This window comes from Panthera uncia, chromosome E3 (assembly GCF_023721935.1).
Source record: "Panthera uncia isolate 11264 chromosome E3, Puncia_PCG_1.0, whole genome shotgun sequence".
NCBI lineage: Eukaryota > Metazoa > Chordata > Mammalia > Carnivora > Felidae > Panthera > Panthera uncia.
In genome coordinates, this window is record NC_064815.1 from 26,124,311 (window position 1) to 26,138,911 (window position 14,601).

Below are 14,601 nucleotides of genomic sequence, written 5' to 3' on the forward strand. Positions count from 1 at the left end.
TCCCCGCCCCCCGGGGCCCCAGGGAGACCTAGGGTGGGCCTAACAGAGGCCACACAGTGTCCTGAACTGGTCACGGCGGGGGAGAGGGGGCGTGCCTTTGCCTCTGCTTCCTCATCTGGGAGGAGGGCGTCGGCTCCAGAAAGCTCTGACCATCAGTACCTTTGTGGCAGGGGGTTGGCCTGTGGGACTGTGGCTCCTCGTCCGGGCCTCTTGTTCCTCCTGGCTGCCCCTGGGCTCTGGTCTAGGGGCTCCCAGCCCTTTGCCCAGCGATTTCCCTGCTTGGGCCTCTCATTAACAGATTTGAAAAACTGAGACTCATAATATTAGTGTCAAAAGACAAGTAGGGAAACTGAGGCTTAGGGAAGAAGCTGATCTGAGGTCATGCAGAAGTTGGCGGTGGGTTGGGCCAGAATCCAGAACCCTGAGCCATGTTCCCTTGCTGGGGATAACTGGGGGAAGGGTCCTAGGAACTGTCTCTCATCCTTGTCCCAATCGACCCCTCCAAATGGTTTTAAGTTTCCTCAAGTATGAGCATATATGCTTTTAAAAAGAACATAGAAGTTGACTTCTCTCATACAAGCAGCCCAAGGTTTACCTGGCAGTGTCCTAGGAACCATTGTCCTTGCATCCGACTGTACGGCCATGCTCAACAGGTGACTTCCATCTGTGAGTCCAAAAAGGCTGCCTGAGCTCCTGCCATCATTTCTACACCCCAGCCAGTGGCAAAGGGGAAAGAGGAATGAGACAGCTTAAGCCTTTCTTTTTCCCTTTTTTTTTCAATTTAAGAAATTGTGTTAGGGGCGCCTGGGTGGCTCAGTCGGTTGGGTGGCCGACTTCGGCTCAGGTCATGATCTCGCAGTCAGTGAGTTCAAGCCCCGCGTCGGGCTCTGTGCTGACAGCTCGGAGCCTGGAGCCTGTTTCAGATTCTGTGTCTCCCTCTCTCTGACCCTCCCCCGTTCATGCTCTGTCTCTCTCTGTCTCAAAAATAAATAAACGTTAAAAAAAAAAGAGAGAAATTGTGTTAAAACACACAAAACATAAAGTTTACCATCTTAACACTTGAAGCATACAGTTCGGCGTTATTAAGTACGTTCACATTGCTGTCCAACTGGAGGATGAAGATGTTTTCTAGAAAAAAAAACTGAGGCTCAGAATGGGTGCCTGGCTCAAAGTCACACAGCGCGTAAATAGGTCTTTTGACTCTAAGGCCTGCCTTGGGGGCTCCTGCCTGAGCTGGGTGTCACTTTCATTAGAAAGGTGGCCTTGTGAACAGTATCGGTGGTGGGGTGGGGTCCCCACGTGCCCCTCACCCCCAAGGAGATGAAGAAGCCCAGCGGGCACCTCCACGCTTGGGGGGCCCGGCCGGGAATTTCCACCCAAAGTTCACAGGGCTCACATGAGCACCTGCCTGCCCCCTCTCTCTGCTCCCTAGAAGCTTTAAGAGGCTAGGAAAAATAGGAACGACTTAGTACTGAGGCCCTGTCATTGGATTTTGCCCAGCATTTGGAGAGCTGACTACCGAACGATTTACTGAGGGGCCCGGGGCCAGAGTGTTCTCGCGGCGTCCCGAGCGTGCACGCGTGTGTATGCGTGTGCCCCGTGCACGGTGCCTGGTGTGAGCGTAGATGCGTGTGCTTCCGCGTGGACGTGCGTGTGCCCTTCGCGTCCGGAAGTACCACCAAGAGCCCCGTACCCGGCGGGCACGCTGCCCGCCCGACCCCTGCCTCTCGGAGGAGGGACCCTGGGGCCCGCAGCGGTGAGCGGGGAGGGTGGGTGCCAGCTGGGCCCGGTGAGGAGTGCTGTCTGGGGTTGTGTGTTGTAACTGGCAGCCTGGCATATGAGTCACCGGCCAAATTAACTCAAGTTTCCTTTGGGGAAAAATGTAATCAGTGAGTGCGCTCCCTTCCATTTTAGCAAATTAACTTCTCCATTTTTTTCTTTCTTTCTTTCTTTCTTTCTTTCTTTCTTTCTTTTTTTAATTTGGGGGGTGGGTGGGCACAGAGCGGGGCAGAGAATCTTGGAGAGAGGTTGGGTCCGGGCTGAAGCGGGGGGCGGGGGCCACGCTGCTCCTGGAGGTCCTGCTGGGACCTGGGGGTGGACACACATGTTTGAGGAAGAACCGCGTTTTCCTCTGAGCACGTTTCCTGGACGCTTTTTTCTGTGCCCACCAACTGGAAGGACGTAACAGCCCCACTGGGAGCAAGGGGGCGGGTTTTCCCCGGGCCGGAGCAGGCCTCCTGGGAGAGATCGTTCCAGTGCCAGAAAACACCAGTCTGGAAGCTTCTACAGGCCTTCCTGTGTGTGAATGACCACACTGCCGTCATTCGCACGGGCACCGGAGGGCCCGGCCTGCCGTTTCTAGGACTTTCATCTCCATTCTTCATGCTCATACCTCTGAGAAAGGTATTGCAACCCCGCTTCCCCAGGCGAGGAGTCTTTATCCCCTGAGAAGTGACACAGTGACCCCAGACCCTGTTCCCTTCAGCCCTTAGCTGGGCCACGTGATCCTTTCCCCTCAGATGTTGGGGGATACAAAAGGTATTTGATCTTTTTTAACATTTTTTATTTTTTTTATTTTTTAAGCTTATTTATTTATTTCTTTATGTAAATGTGTATTTATTTTAGAGACAGAGGGAAAGAGACAGAGCGTGAGCAGGGAGGGGGACACAGAATGCCAAGCAGGCTCCAGGCTCTGAGCTGTCAGCACACAGCCTGACGTGGGGCTCGAGCCCACGAACCGTGAGATCATGACTTGAGCCGAATTCGGACGCTTAACCAACTGAGTCACCCAGATGCCCCTGAAGTTTATTTATTTTGAGAGAGACAGAGACAGCACAGGTGGGGGAGGGACAGAGACAGAGGGAGAGAGTGCTGCCAGCCCAGAGCCCCCATGCGGGGCTCGAACTCACAAAACCATGAGATCGTGACCTGAGCCCAAACCAAGAGTCAGATGTTTAACTGACTGAGCCACCCAGGAGTCCCCCAAAAGATATTTGATCTTAAAGAGCCCAAGAGTGCCCTGATTCAGACCCTGGGGACTGTGGGGTGGCCTGGGTGCACGTCGAATCTCCCCTTGGGGGTCCACCCTCTGTTGGCATCAGGCCCCTTCATTGCCCAGCCCTTACCGGCTGAGGTTCTGCTTTCTCTGAGAAGCTTCCAGACTGTCCCCAGCCCACATACTCTCCCCCACCCTCCTCCCACCTCCCATTGGTCAGTGCCCTGATATGCTGACCGCGGGTGCCGGATTTGTGTCCACTGTGGGCACGGAAAGCTGTTCCATCATGCGAGGGTGGAGGGTGGGACGGGCAGGCCAAGCAGGGGGCAAAGGTGAAGTGTGTACCCAGCCTGGCCTGTGGGGTCTGGTCCGCAGGGAGGTGGCTTTGGGCAAGAGCAGGGGCAGGCATGGGGCCCGAGGAGCTGTGGGGTCCCAAGGAAGCAGTCCTCTGCCCTGAGCCTGGGTGAGGCTCTAGGGTGCTCCTCCCTCTAGGGTGCTCCTCCCTCTAGGTTGCTCCTGAGCACTGCCATTTGGACTCCTTGGAGTCGCAGCCTGTGGGGTGCTGGGCTCCCTCGGTGCCTGGCAGGCACCTGACTTCCCGGGTGGGCGGAGTCAGGGAGGGGAAGGATCAGGGATCCAGGCTCCACTCAAACAGGGTTTCTGGCCACCGTTGCCCCCACAGCGTGACCGTGGGGCAGGAACTGAAGCAGACACCGTGTGGCCAGCCCGGCCTTCCGGTGAGCATCATCAAGCCGGTTGTGGGTGGCATCAGATGGTCAGAGCAGCGCAGGACGACCTGGGGAGCGGCCCATCGGGGGCTCCCTGCGGGTGTTTTGGATGTGGGGTCCCATGGGTGGTACTTACGGTGGTCACGATGCTGGGAGGGACGACTGGCGCTTGGCAGGCGGGGATGCGCGCAGGTCTCTAACGTGCCCAGTGAAAAATGGTGACTGCATCCCAGGGAAAACTGCAAATGTCCCTCCAGGCATTCCTGTGGGTGAAAAACTTGTTGAAAATGATCTGAGCCTAGGGACGCCTGGGGAGCTCCGTTGGTTGAGTGTCTGGCTTCAGCTCAGGTCATGATCTCACGGTTCGTGGGTTCAAGCCCCGCATGGGGCTCTGTGCGGACAGCTCGGAGCCTGGAGCCTGCTACGGATCCTGCGTCTCCCTCTCTCTCTCTGCCCCTCTCCCGCTTGTCCTCTATCTTTCTCTCTCAAAAATAAAACAGACATTAAAAAGTCGTTCTAGAAAATGATCTGAGCCTAGAACTGGACTCTGCTTTTCACATTTTACATATCAGCACACAGTTTGGGGGTAGGGTTTTTTTTTTTTTTTTTTGGTTTGTTTGCTTTTTTGTTTGTTTGCACAATTTTAACAAAAAAGGAGTCTCCCGTGCTTGCAACGAGAGCGACAATTGAGGAGAGATCGTCTCTTGTTTTGTCACGGGATTTTACTGAGAGCGTCCACTCTTCCAGACACGTCCCCGAACGCGAGGCTGCTCGTGGTATTTCAGTGTCAGATACAGCGTCACGACGCCAGCCCGCGCTTGGAAATGTCACATTCGTGGTGAGGAGGTGAGCAGGTGCCTCGGTTCCACAGCTTCCCTAGTGTCTAGCTGCCGAAGCATTGAGAACAAAACATCGTTTGGTTGTAAATCACTGTCCTTTTGTTTCTCCTTTGCGTTACAGGCCAGGGCACTATTACCCTGATTTTTATAATTATGTATGTGAATAGGTCATGTTACCACCGATGAACTTTATTTCTGGAGGGAGAAGGAGGGGTCACCGAGCATTCGTTACAGGACAGAAATGCTGGGTCTGATCACGTGAGGACCGTTTCACGGATGGGAAATCTGAGTCCAGGATGTCACTGTGACCTGCTGGATGTCACCCTAGGAAGGGGCAGGACAGAACTGGAGCGCAGGTCCCTCGATTCCTGGTCCCGGGCTCTTTCTGCTTCCTCAACAGCCCTTAGCAGCCCTCCTCGGCCCGTCTTCTCAGCATCAGCCCTGCTCCCTGTTACAAAGGGAATCGAAAGATTTTTACCAGCGTGTCGACTTTTGTTTGTCATGTCGTGGAAACTTCCTGAAAAGGCCTCGAGGCCCTAGGCTGTGTGAGCCCAGCAGTCTGCCGGTGTGCGGGGCCTCTCTGGGCTGTACCATCCGGTCACTCCGGCCACGCTCCCTCTGGAGCCAGGGGGAGGGACCAGATGACCTCCTGTGACCTCATCCAGCCAGCACTATTTTCCCCTTTTGTAGATTGTTTTTCCAATCACCAAGTGAATCTGAGTGAGACTCTCTATTCTTTCGACGACTACCTTTCAACTCAAGTTATGGTTTTATAAATAATATATATGGCAAGTCGGGACTGGGGAAAGGACGTTCATTCGACTCTGAAATATTTATGGCCTGGAGTGTCTGCTTACTTTTCTTTGGAGTCATTTTTTAGCATGGCGTGCCAGAAAGCGCGACAGCCCAGGGCATCTTCGGAAAGGGAGGCGCGGATGGCCCTTCCAGCCAGGCTGCGGGGCCTATCCATCCTGCTGCCGACAGGGGAGGGGATGGCGCTGCCCGGGGGAGCGCTCCTGAGCCCAGACCTCCTAAATTATCTCGGGGAAGGCTCTGCTCGGGTGACAAGAATCAGCTTTCCAGCGTGCAGTCTGAATAATAACAGACTCGATATCAGGCTTTCTCAGATACGTTCTGGAACCCTTGGGCCTTTCTTGGGAGGTGTGCAATCTAACCTTCATTTTACAGATGGAGAAACCGAGGCTCGGCGAGATCAAGGAATTTCTCAAGGTCAAAGCCACAATCCAGTAAGAGCCTGGATCTTTACCCAGCCTGGCTGCCTTCTTATTTCAATCTTTTCTCCTTACCCCACGATGCTGCCCAGCCTGGCCCATCACTCACCCGCAGCTGGGAGCCAGTGAATGGATCGTAGATCAGTTTCTGAGGCTGCACAGGCCCGTCTGTAACGGTTTGCAATGCCGGGGGCCTTGGATGTGGGATTAGCATAGCAATCTGCGCTGAACAGCCGGGCTCGAATCCCAATCCTAACGGAATGGATACATTCCTGCATGTGCTGAAGTGGAGCCAGATGGTGCTGGAAAGACCCACAGAGTCATCTTGTTCAACTTCCCATGTTACAGGTGGGATATGAGGAGCCTGGCAGGCGTAGGGGTTTGCTCAAGGCCACAGAGATAGCTGGAACCCATTGGTCACAATGGTGTCTCTTGGAGACATCTGGTCAACCTCGTCTCCCTCTCATTACCCCTTTTCTTACAGGGGAAAACCAGCACCTGGAGAGTTAAAAGCTCGATCAGCGTCACAACAGTGGATGGCTATAGGGCGTGTGCTTCCCTGGTCTGGCTGTAAATCCGCGAGGGGGTCAAATAATTTTGAGACTGTGCTTGAGGAAAAAATTCCAGGGCGTTTCTAAACTAGTTGGACCATGGAGTGGGCTGTAGTTGATAAATTATAGATATTTAATCAGTGATCAGATTGAGTAGTGAGGACAGGAATATCTCACACCGTTGCTCTACCGGGAAGGAGGGAAGGACAGTTTCCTATAGGAAGAAGACACTTCTTTTCCTGATAGTTGGTGACTCTAGGCACCCTGTGGGGCCAGGCTGGCACTGAGTCATAACCGGGGCAGGCAACAGAGAATAGTTGTGAAATCAGTCGGAGACAACATTTCTGAAGAAGTCTGGCTCAACTCTGAGCCAGATGGAACTGTCGGGCTGTCCTGCTCTGGCCGCCTTGGGCCTGGTACCCCCTCCCTGCTCCTGCCATGGGAACCCCCCCTGTGGTAGATATAATCTTCAAAGATGGCCCCCACCGTGAGCCGTGCCTCCTGGAGTTCATGCTCTTGTACAGCCCTCTCCCCCTGAATGTGGGCTGGCCCTGCGTGCACCGATAGATGTCGCGGACATGACCGAGTGACTTCCAAGGCCACGTCGGAAGAAGAGGCTCCTCGGAGGTGACCTCTCCACAAACGAGAGCACGTGCAGGCATGGGGGAAAGTGGGGGCCTATGGAAGGAGGGTCTCTCTGCCCTTCCCTCTGGACAGCCCTGCCTCACCTTGAGTCATTCTTAGACCTCACCTCTGCCCTTGGTTTCTGACCATCTCCCGAAAAGTGTGGTCAGCAGGCCCCAGAGTGTCCCTGGGGGACCCGCAATGGGAATGAGCAGGCCCAGTGCTGTGCGAACAGCCAACTGGTTGACACAAGATGAGCACAAAAACTGAGCATTTCTAGACACCGGGAGAGAAATTTGACATTGTCGTGATAGCTAGGCTTTGGTCCATCCGTGCACCTGTCTCCTCAAATAGGAAATCGTATACAACTCAACTGAGAATTGTCAGCGTGTGAGGGGTGTCCCGTTTGACCTGAGCAGCATTCTGGTCATGTGCAGAGGGACCGAACATTGTCCGCGATGGTACCCTGCTGGCTTTGGAGATGCAGGAGGGCCATGGGCCAAGGGATGCAGAGAGTCTGCAGGAGGAGGAAGAGGTGAGTGGACAAGATTCTTCCCAGAGCCTCCGGAGTGGGAAGCAGCCCATGCTGACCCCCTGAAGAACGCAGTGAGCCCGCGTCAGATCTCCAACTCCAGAACTAGAAGATAATCCATATGCATGGTTTTAAGCTGCTCTATTTGTGGTCACTTGCTACAGCAGCTGTAGAAAACTAATCCAGTGGGGCTCAGAGAGGCTCTGTAACTTACCCAAAATGACAGTGTTAGGAGCGATCCCAGGTCGGCCTGACCCCAGAGCCCTTGTTCCTCTCTGCTCCACACTGCCCCTGCTGGTGCTCAAGGTGGCCTCCATACGGGGGCGGGGAGAGCCCGGGGAACTGGGTACTTGAAGAATGGGGCAGAGAGACACAAAGCCTGGGGCAAAGCTGGGAGGGATCTGTGACCCTGCTGCCCATGGAGAGGCCCCCTCTCTTGGCCCCAGCTTCGAACAAGACAAACTGTGAGATCATGATCCGAGTCAAAGTCAGACGCTCAACAGACTGAGCCACCCAGGCGCCCCTAGCCTGTTATATTTTTACGTTACTTAACGTATCTTGCTTATTTCGTGCCTCCCTCTGTAGAATTTTAGTTCCGTGAGGGGAAGGACTTCGTACATCTTCTCCTCCAAGGTGTCCCCAGACCAAACACAGTGCCTGGTACAAGACAGGTGCTCCAAACACGTTTGTTGACTGAGTGAGTGAGCGAATGACAGAGTAATGAGTGAAAGCGGTCCTCTGTGGACTTGAGTCTCCCACCGAGGCATCGCTGAGGGCTAGGGATTTGAGGGACTGATTTTCTCACAAAGGGCCAGCAGCGAGTGCACCGGGTTGGGGAGGGGACTTTTAGGAGGCCGGCGGAAGCAGCTATGATCTGAGCGCACAAAATGGGCTTGACACGGCCGACCTCACAGGCCTGAAGGACACGGAAGGAGTCCTTGGCCTCCAGTGACTTTCAGCGGGGGGGGGGGGGGGGGGGGGGGGCGGCGGGCACCTGGGGTTATTTATAGCTTGAGTGGACTGTGTTCTCCATTCGGAAGGAGCAGAGAACAAGGAGCATGAGCTGAGTCATGAGCTTGGGGAACGGGCAGTGGTGGGGAGGGTCTGGGGCCCCTGGAGTGAGTGGGGGACGGGCAGAGGGAAGGGAGCAGGACCTGGGATTCCAAAGTGACAGGTGACTCTAGAAGGTCAGGTCCCCAGAAAGCGGACTCGGGCTGGAGACTTTGTGCCGGAAGGTTAATGGGGTTGCTCCCTGGATCAGTGCCTAAGAGGGAAGGGCAGCAGCGGGGCTCAGAGGGAGAACTGGCCTTGCAGCCAGACCTCAGCCAACCTCAGGGCTGCCGCTGGGCCTCCAGAGCCCCACACTCAGCTCTCAGGGGCACAGGCTGCCCCAGTACGGGGTCCGGCCCGAGGGCAGGGGTGGGGCTCGCCTCAGAGAGGGCCATGCAGTCACCTTCCCAGCCGGCCGTTGGGGGATAATCCCTCGGACTTTCAGGAGCCTTTGGGTGGCCGAGGGAGAGCAGCAGGGGCTGGGGTGCGTGTGGGCAGGTGGGGGCGAAGGGGAAGGATGTGGGTGTGAAAGAGCATGGCCACGTGCGGACAGGGTCAGAGCCTCCACGGGCCAGCTGTGTGTGGGGGAGCCCGCCTCTGTCGGGGCTGTGTTGCTGAGGGTCCTTGGGGTCCCATCTCCGGGGGTGGAGAGCCCCTCTCCTTCCTTGGTGACGTCGAGGAGGTGCTGGGGCGGCCCCCAGGGTGGGGGACACTGGGGCCGCCCCACCGTGAGGCCCACGGGGGACTCGGGGCTGAGGGTGAGTGGGGGAATTTATAACCAGAGAGCGTCGTCAAAGCCAAGCCCGAGAAACTAAGCCCCGGGTCCCCCCAAAGCCTGCACAGCCAATCCGGGGCTGCTGAAAACAGCAATTATGAGCCATGTTATTAAAGGCTGCAGGATTTTAATTAACAATGGAATTACCGGGCCAGGGAAGGGATAATGACGGATTGCTGGAAGGCAGTTGGGGTTGGCTGTGGGTTGGCTGCCGCTACAGCCTCTGTCAGCCCCAGCTAGGCCCGGGAGCTGGTGGGGCCGCCCCCCCACCTCTTTCCCCAGGCTTTCTAGTTGCTAATGAGAAGCATTTGCACAGAGCTCGGGGCCAGGCTGGCCAGAGCTGGCGATGGTGGCGGTGTGTGTGTTCCTAGGGGGCAGCCGACACCCCAGGACTCCAAGGCCTGGGTGTGGACCGATGACCGGACCAGATGGGGGGGTTTCCCGGCAGGGCCAGGATGGGGAGCCCAGCAGAACCGAGGGACCGCCAGCTACAAGGCCACTGGGTAGGAGGATGTTCTCAACACTTGGGTCCGCCGCCAGCCTCCCCAGAACCTCCTGGGCCTCTTATACAGCCGGTCCCCGGGTCCCATCCATGGGCAGGTTAATGAGGAGATTCTCATCACGTTCAAGTTTCAAAACCAGTGAATTTGAGGCCTTTGGTTTTCAAATGTTTGGCTTGTCTCCTGCCTTAGCAACCCTTGCTTCAAATGCAATCTTAGGGGGAAGGTGAATGAACCCAGCAGAGTGCTCCGTCAATGCCAGGGTTGGGGAGGGGGTGGGTCCCCTTTCGCAAACAGCCCCTAGGATCGGTTCAGGCAAACGCAATTTCTTCTCTGTCTCCAGCACCTTCCCCTTCCCTATGCAGTCCTGGGACGGTTCAGATGGTGGCCGGAACGAGGCCTTAAGGAATGGACTGGGCAGGGCAGCAGCTGAATTCCTGAAGATTTTGACCCAGGAAGGACAAACTGAAGAGCGCTTCGTGGCTGAGACTTGGGGTAACGAGGGCAGGCTCTGCAGCCAGACTGCCCGGGTCCAGCTCTGTGGGGGACTCATACTCCGTGATGAAACTCACCGCACGAGTTACGACGCTTGCGTGCCTCAGTTTCCTCAGCTGTGAAATGGGTGTGAGGCGGGACTCTGAGACTCTCTTTCAAAAAAGGCAATGTCAACACCCCGCCCAATGTCACCTTGTGGAATGTTCTGGAACTCCAGTGAGGAGCATGAGCCCACACGGGCCAAGGCCTTAGAACCGGGCTCGTCGGCAGTGACTGGTCAGGAAGTGCTCCCTGTGACGGACCAGCTCAGAGCCATTTGACAAAGCGCACGGGGCTCCTGCCCAGAGCCTGCCGGGGGGTGTCAGGAGAGGAGCTCTCTCAGCTTGGAGGCAACCACTGGCATTTCAACCTTGCCTCTGGCGCCCCCTCCCCACGCGACCCCCGGCCAGACGCTTGCTGCTCTGAAGCCACGTCCGGAGGGATGACAAGAGATGGTTGCCTGGTTCCCAGTCTACATCATCCGGGACTTCCCAGTGGCTTTTGGCACAACTGACCTCTGTCCTCCAGAAGCGCGTTCTCAGCTTGTCCTCTGGGACCCTGCACCCTCCTCGCCTTCGCTGGCGGCTCCTCGGCGGGGCGGACAGGCTCTCCCTGAGGGCCTCGGTGCTGTCTGGGTGCACACACGGCTTTTTCAGCTCCCGCTGGGTAACTGGGGCGGGCGGATGACTCTCTTGGTTTCTGTGGCCGGGTCTTTCCTTTGGACGATCTTTTGAGGTCTGGATCTGACTCTTGATTATCTCTTGAGTTAGCTCTAGCGTTCCTGTTGTCAAGCAGCCCTCGGCGTTGGACTCATAGCCAGGGTGCAATCAAGGTTTATTAAATGGCCAACAAGGGAAGTGGAGTGAGGTCAGACAGTTTCTAGGACATTTCCTGGCTACGTGAACTTTCTTCTTTTTTTAATAAATTTTTTAAACATGTATTTATTTTTGAAAGACAGAGAGAGACAGCACAAGCTGGGGAGGAGCAGAGAGAGAGAGAGAGGGAGGCACAATCCGAAGCAGGCTCCAGGCTCCGAGCTGTCAGCACAGAGCCCGACACGGGGCTCGAACTCACAAACCGAGAGATGGTGACCTGAGCCAGAGTCGGACACTTAACTAACTGAGCCACCCAGGTGCCCCTACATAAACTTTAATTCTGTGAGATTAACTGGAAATGGTGCCTGGGGCCCAGCAGTCACTGCACGTGTGGGTTCAGTACCAATATAAGGATGAAGGAAATAACCCCTTCATTATTTGCTGAGCCCTTGGACGTGATCCCATGAGGTCCTCTGAACCGGTATTATTCTATTATGTACATGAATATTCTGAAGCACGGACACATCGACCATTTTGCCCAAGCGTTGCCACCCCCAGAAATGCACTTATAAAGAACTGGGCAAATAATTATTGAGTCGATTGTGTGGCAGAGAATAAAAAAGAAGGTTATATACCGTCCAGCTGCGTTTTTTGTGGATGCCGGATTTGTGAATTCACCTGCTCACTAAAGTTCATCTGTAATCCAAATGTGCCATCAACGCTCACGGTGCTTTCACTGTTATCATGAATCTCTGAAGGGTGGTGACAATTTCTATTTGCCCAATGCGCATGTCCCCTGCGGAGGTTGAACGAGGCCACGCCCTGTCTTCTTGTTTCAGCTCTCATATGGAGATCCCCAGAGGCTGGAGAGGGCAGGGGCCATTCAGCCTAGTGCACGCTCTGACCCTGGGGCCAATGGCACGGGTTTGAATCCCAAGGTTGGCACCTGCTAATGGGGCAGCCCCAGGCGAGCCACTTAACCCTTCTGGACTTCATTTAATCTTTTTAAAAATAAAAATAAAAAAATAAGGGGCTCCTGGGTGGCTTAGTCAGTTAAGCATCTGACTCTTGACCTCAGCTCGGGTCATGACTTCAATGGTTTGTGAGACGGAGTCTGCTTGGGATTCTCCCTCTCTCTCTCTCCCTCTCTCTCTGCCCCTCCTCCATTCTCTCTCTCTCGATTCTCTCTCTCTCAAAATAAATAAGCATTTAAAAAATAAATAAAGGGAAGCCTGGGTGGCTCAGTCAGTTAAGCATCTGACTCTTGATTCTGGCTCAGGTCATGATCTCGTGGTTTATGAATTTGAGCCTCGCATCAGGCTCTGTGCTGACAGTGCAGAAGCTGCTTGGGATTCTCTCTCTCCCTCTCTCTCTCTGCTCCTCCCCTGCTCGCTCTTTCTCTCTCTCTCTTTCAAAATAAATAAACTTTAAACAAAATCTATTAAAAATTTAAAAAATAAGTAATAAATAAAAAGTAAAAAGATAGAACCTTCCAAACTGATCACCAATCACTAAAATATAAATGAGCTAAACTCTCTAGTTAAAAGGCAAAGACTGTCAAAGAACATTAAAAGAGAATCCAACAATATACTATTTACAAGGGATATACACACACACACATACACACACACAGAAAAACATTAAGGATATGGAAAGATGGAAAATCAAAGGAAAAAAATATGTTCTAGGAAAATGAAAAAAATAAGAAAAATAGGATAACTATATTAATGTCAGAAAGAAAAAAAAAACAGACTGTAATTCAGGCCAAAAGCATTATCAGAGATAAAGAAGGTCAATGGGAAATAAAAAAGAATTAATTCAATAGGAAGATAGACAATTTGAATATTTTACACCTTAATCACACAGCCTAAGATATTTAAATTTTTTAAATGGTTATTTATTTTTCAGACAGGGGGAGGGAGAGAGAGAGAGAGCGCAGCGGGGGAGGGCAGAGAGAGAGGAAAACACAGAATGGGAGGTAGGCTCCAGGCTCTGAGATGTCAGCACAGAGCCTGACACGGGGCCCCAAACACATGAACTGTGAGATCATGACCTGAGCCAAAAGTTGGATACTTAACCGATTGAGCCACCCAGGAGCCCCTCATAGCCTAAGGTATTTAAAGCAAGAATTGACAGATATAAAAGGAGATATGAAAGTCCAATATTATAATGGAACAATTAAACTTAATGGTTACAATAACTTATAAATCAAGTGGATAAAAATAAGAAAACACTTAAAAGATTTAATAGTACATATCACAAACTTAATCAAAGCAGCCATACAGAGAACATTGTACCCAACGATGGGAGAATATTTTTTTTTTCCCAAGGGCACGCATACACTTATGAGAAATGACCACATTCGTTCATAAAGCTAGCTTCAACAACTTTCAAAGGATGTGTTCCATAAGAGTGTATTTTAGGACCACAGTGAAATTAATTTCGAAATCAATGGGAAATAGATAACTCGAAAGACAGTATACATTTGGAAATTTAAGCAGAAAAACTTCTCAATCCACGGTTAATAAAAAAATAGTAATCCATGTTCATGGGGTAGAATGCTATTGAGAATAAAAACAAATTAAAAACAGCCACACGCATCGATGTAAATCAACCTCCAAAGGGTATTTAGCAAAAGAAGAAAGTCATAGAAGAGCGTATCCAGGATGGTCTCCATTTATCTTAAGGTCACAGAGAAGCAAAGGGAACAATACATCACTTAGGGATACAGATGTGGGTGGTTTTAAAGAGAAAAGCAAGGGGATAATGAACGTGAAATTTGGAACAATGTATTTCACGATAAACATTGTTTTACAAAGAGCCTCTGACCTGGAACTTCTCCTTTATCTGGCCGGAAAGGTGGCCCCTCTCGCGGGACTAAAGAGCTTCTTTCTGGAAAGATGCAGCAGGACAGGCACAAAACTTGGCTTTAGTTCATTAGTGGGGAAAAAAAAAATCAGTCCTGTTGAATTTAGACTTTTTCTTTTCCCCAGATGGTACTCATTTCAGGAGACAGCCTGAGCATCATCACTGTCTCTCATTTGCTGAAACAAATTCCTCACAAATAAAGGCATGTTTCCATCTTGAGCTGCTGTTCTGTCAGCTGCTATTGTGACATCTCCTCTCTTGCCTTGGGCCTGTTTCGCTCTCCCCACCCTCCCCCTGCTCTCCTCCTCCTCTTCCTCCCTCTCCTCCTCCTCCTTCTTCTCCTTCTGGTCCCTTTCTTAGGGTTTTGGCACTGGAGGAGATGCCCATCCCATGCTTGGGTATGAGCTTCCTGGGTAGATGTGTGGCCTCTACTTACATACCTCCCTTGATGGGGAACTCATTCCTTCAAGTGGACTTATTGGAACCCAAGTCCAACTGCCTTTGGCATCCACCTGTTGCCGATGGCTCAGCAACTGGGGTCCCCGACCACGGCTAGTC

At 52.9% G+C, this 14,601-nt stretch overlaps 1 long non-coding RNA gene across 1 annotated transcript; it reads right to left on the bottom strand.

Annotated features, from left to right (window-relative positions):
• Positions 1 to 1,047: 1,047 nt before the first annotated feature.
• Positions 1,048 to 14,223, bottom strand: LOC125928200 (uncharacterized). Its single transcript, XR_007459593.1, has 3 exons — positions 14,005 to 14,223; positions 3,860 to 3,986; positions 1,048 to 1,128 (listed from the first exon to the last, which is right to left on the bottom strand). It is a non-coding gene; the product is annotated as an uncharacterized LOC125928200 (long non-coding RNA).
• Between the last annotated feature and the right edge of the window lie 378 nt (positions 14,224 to 14,601).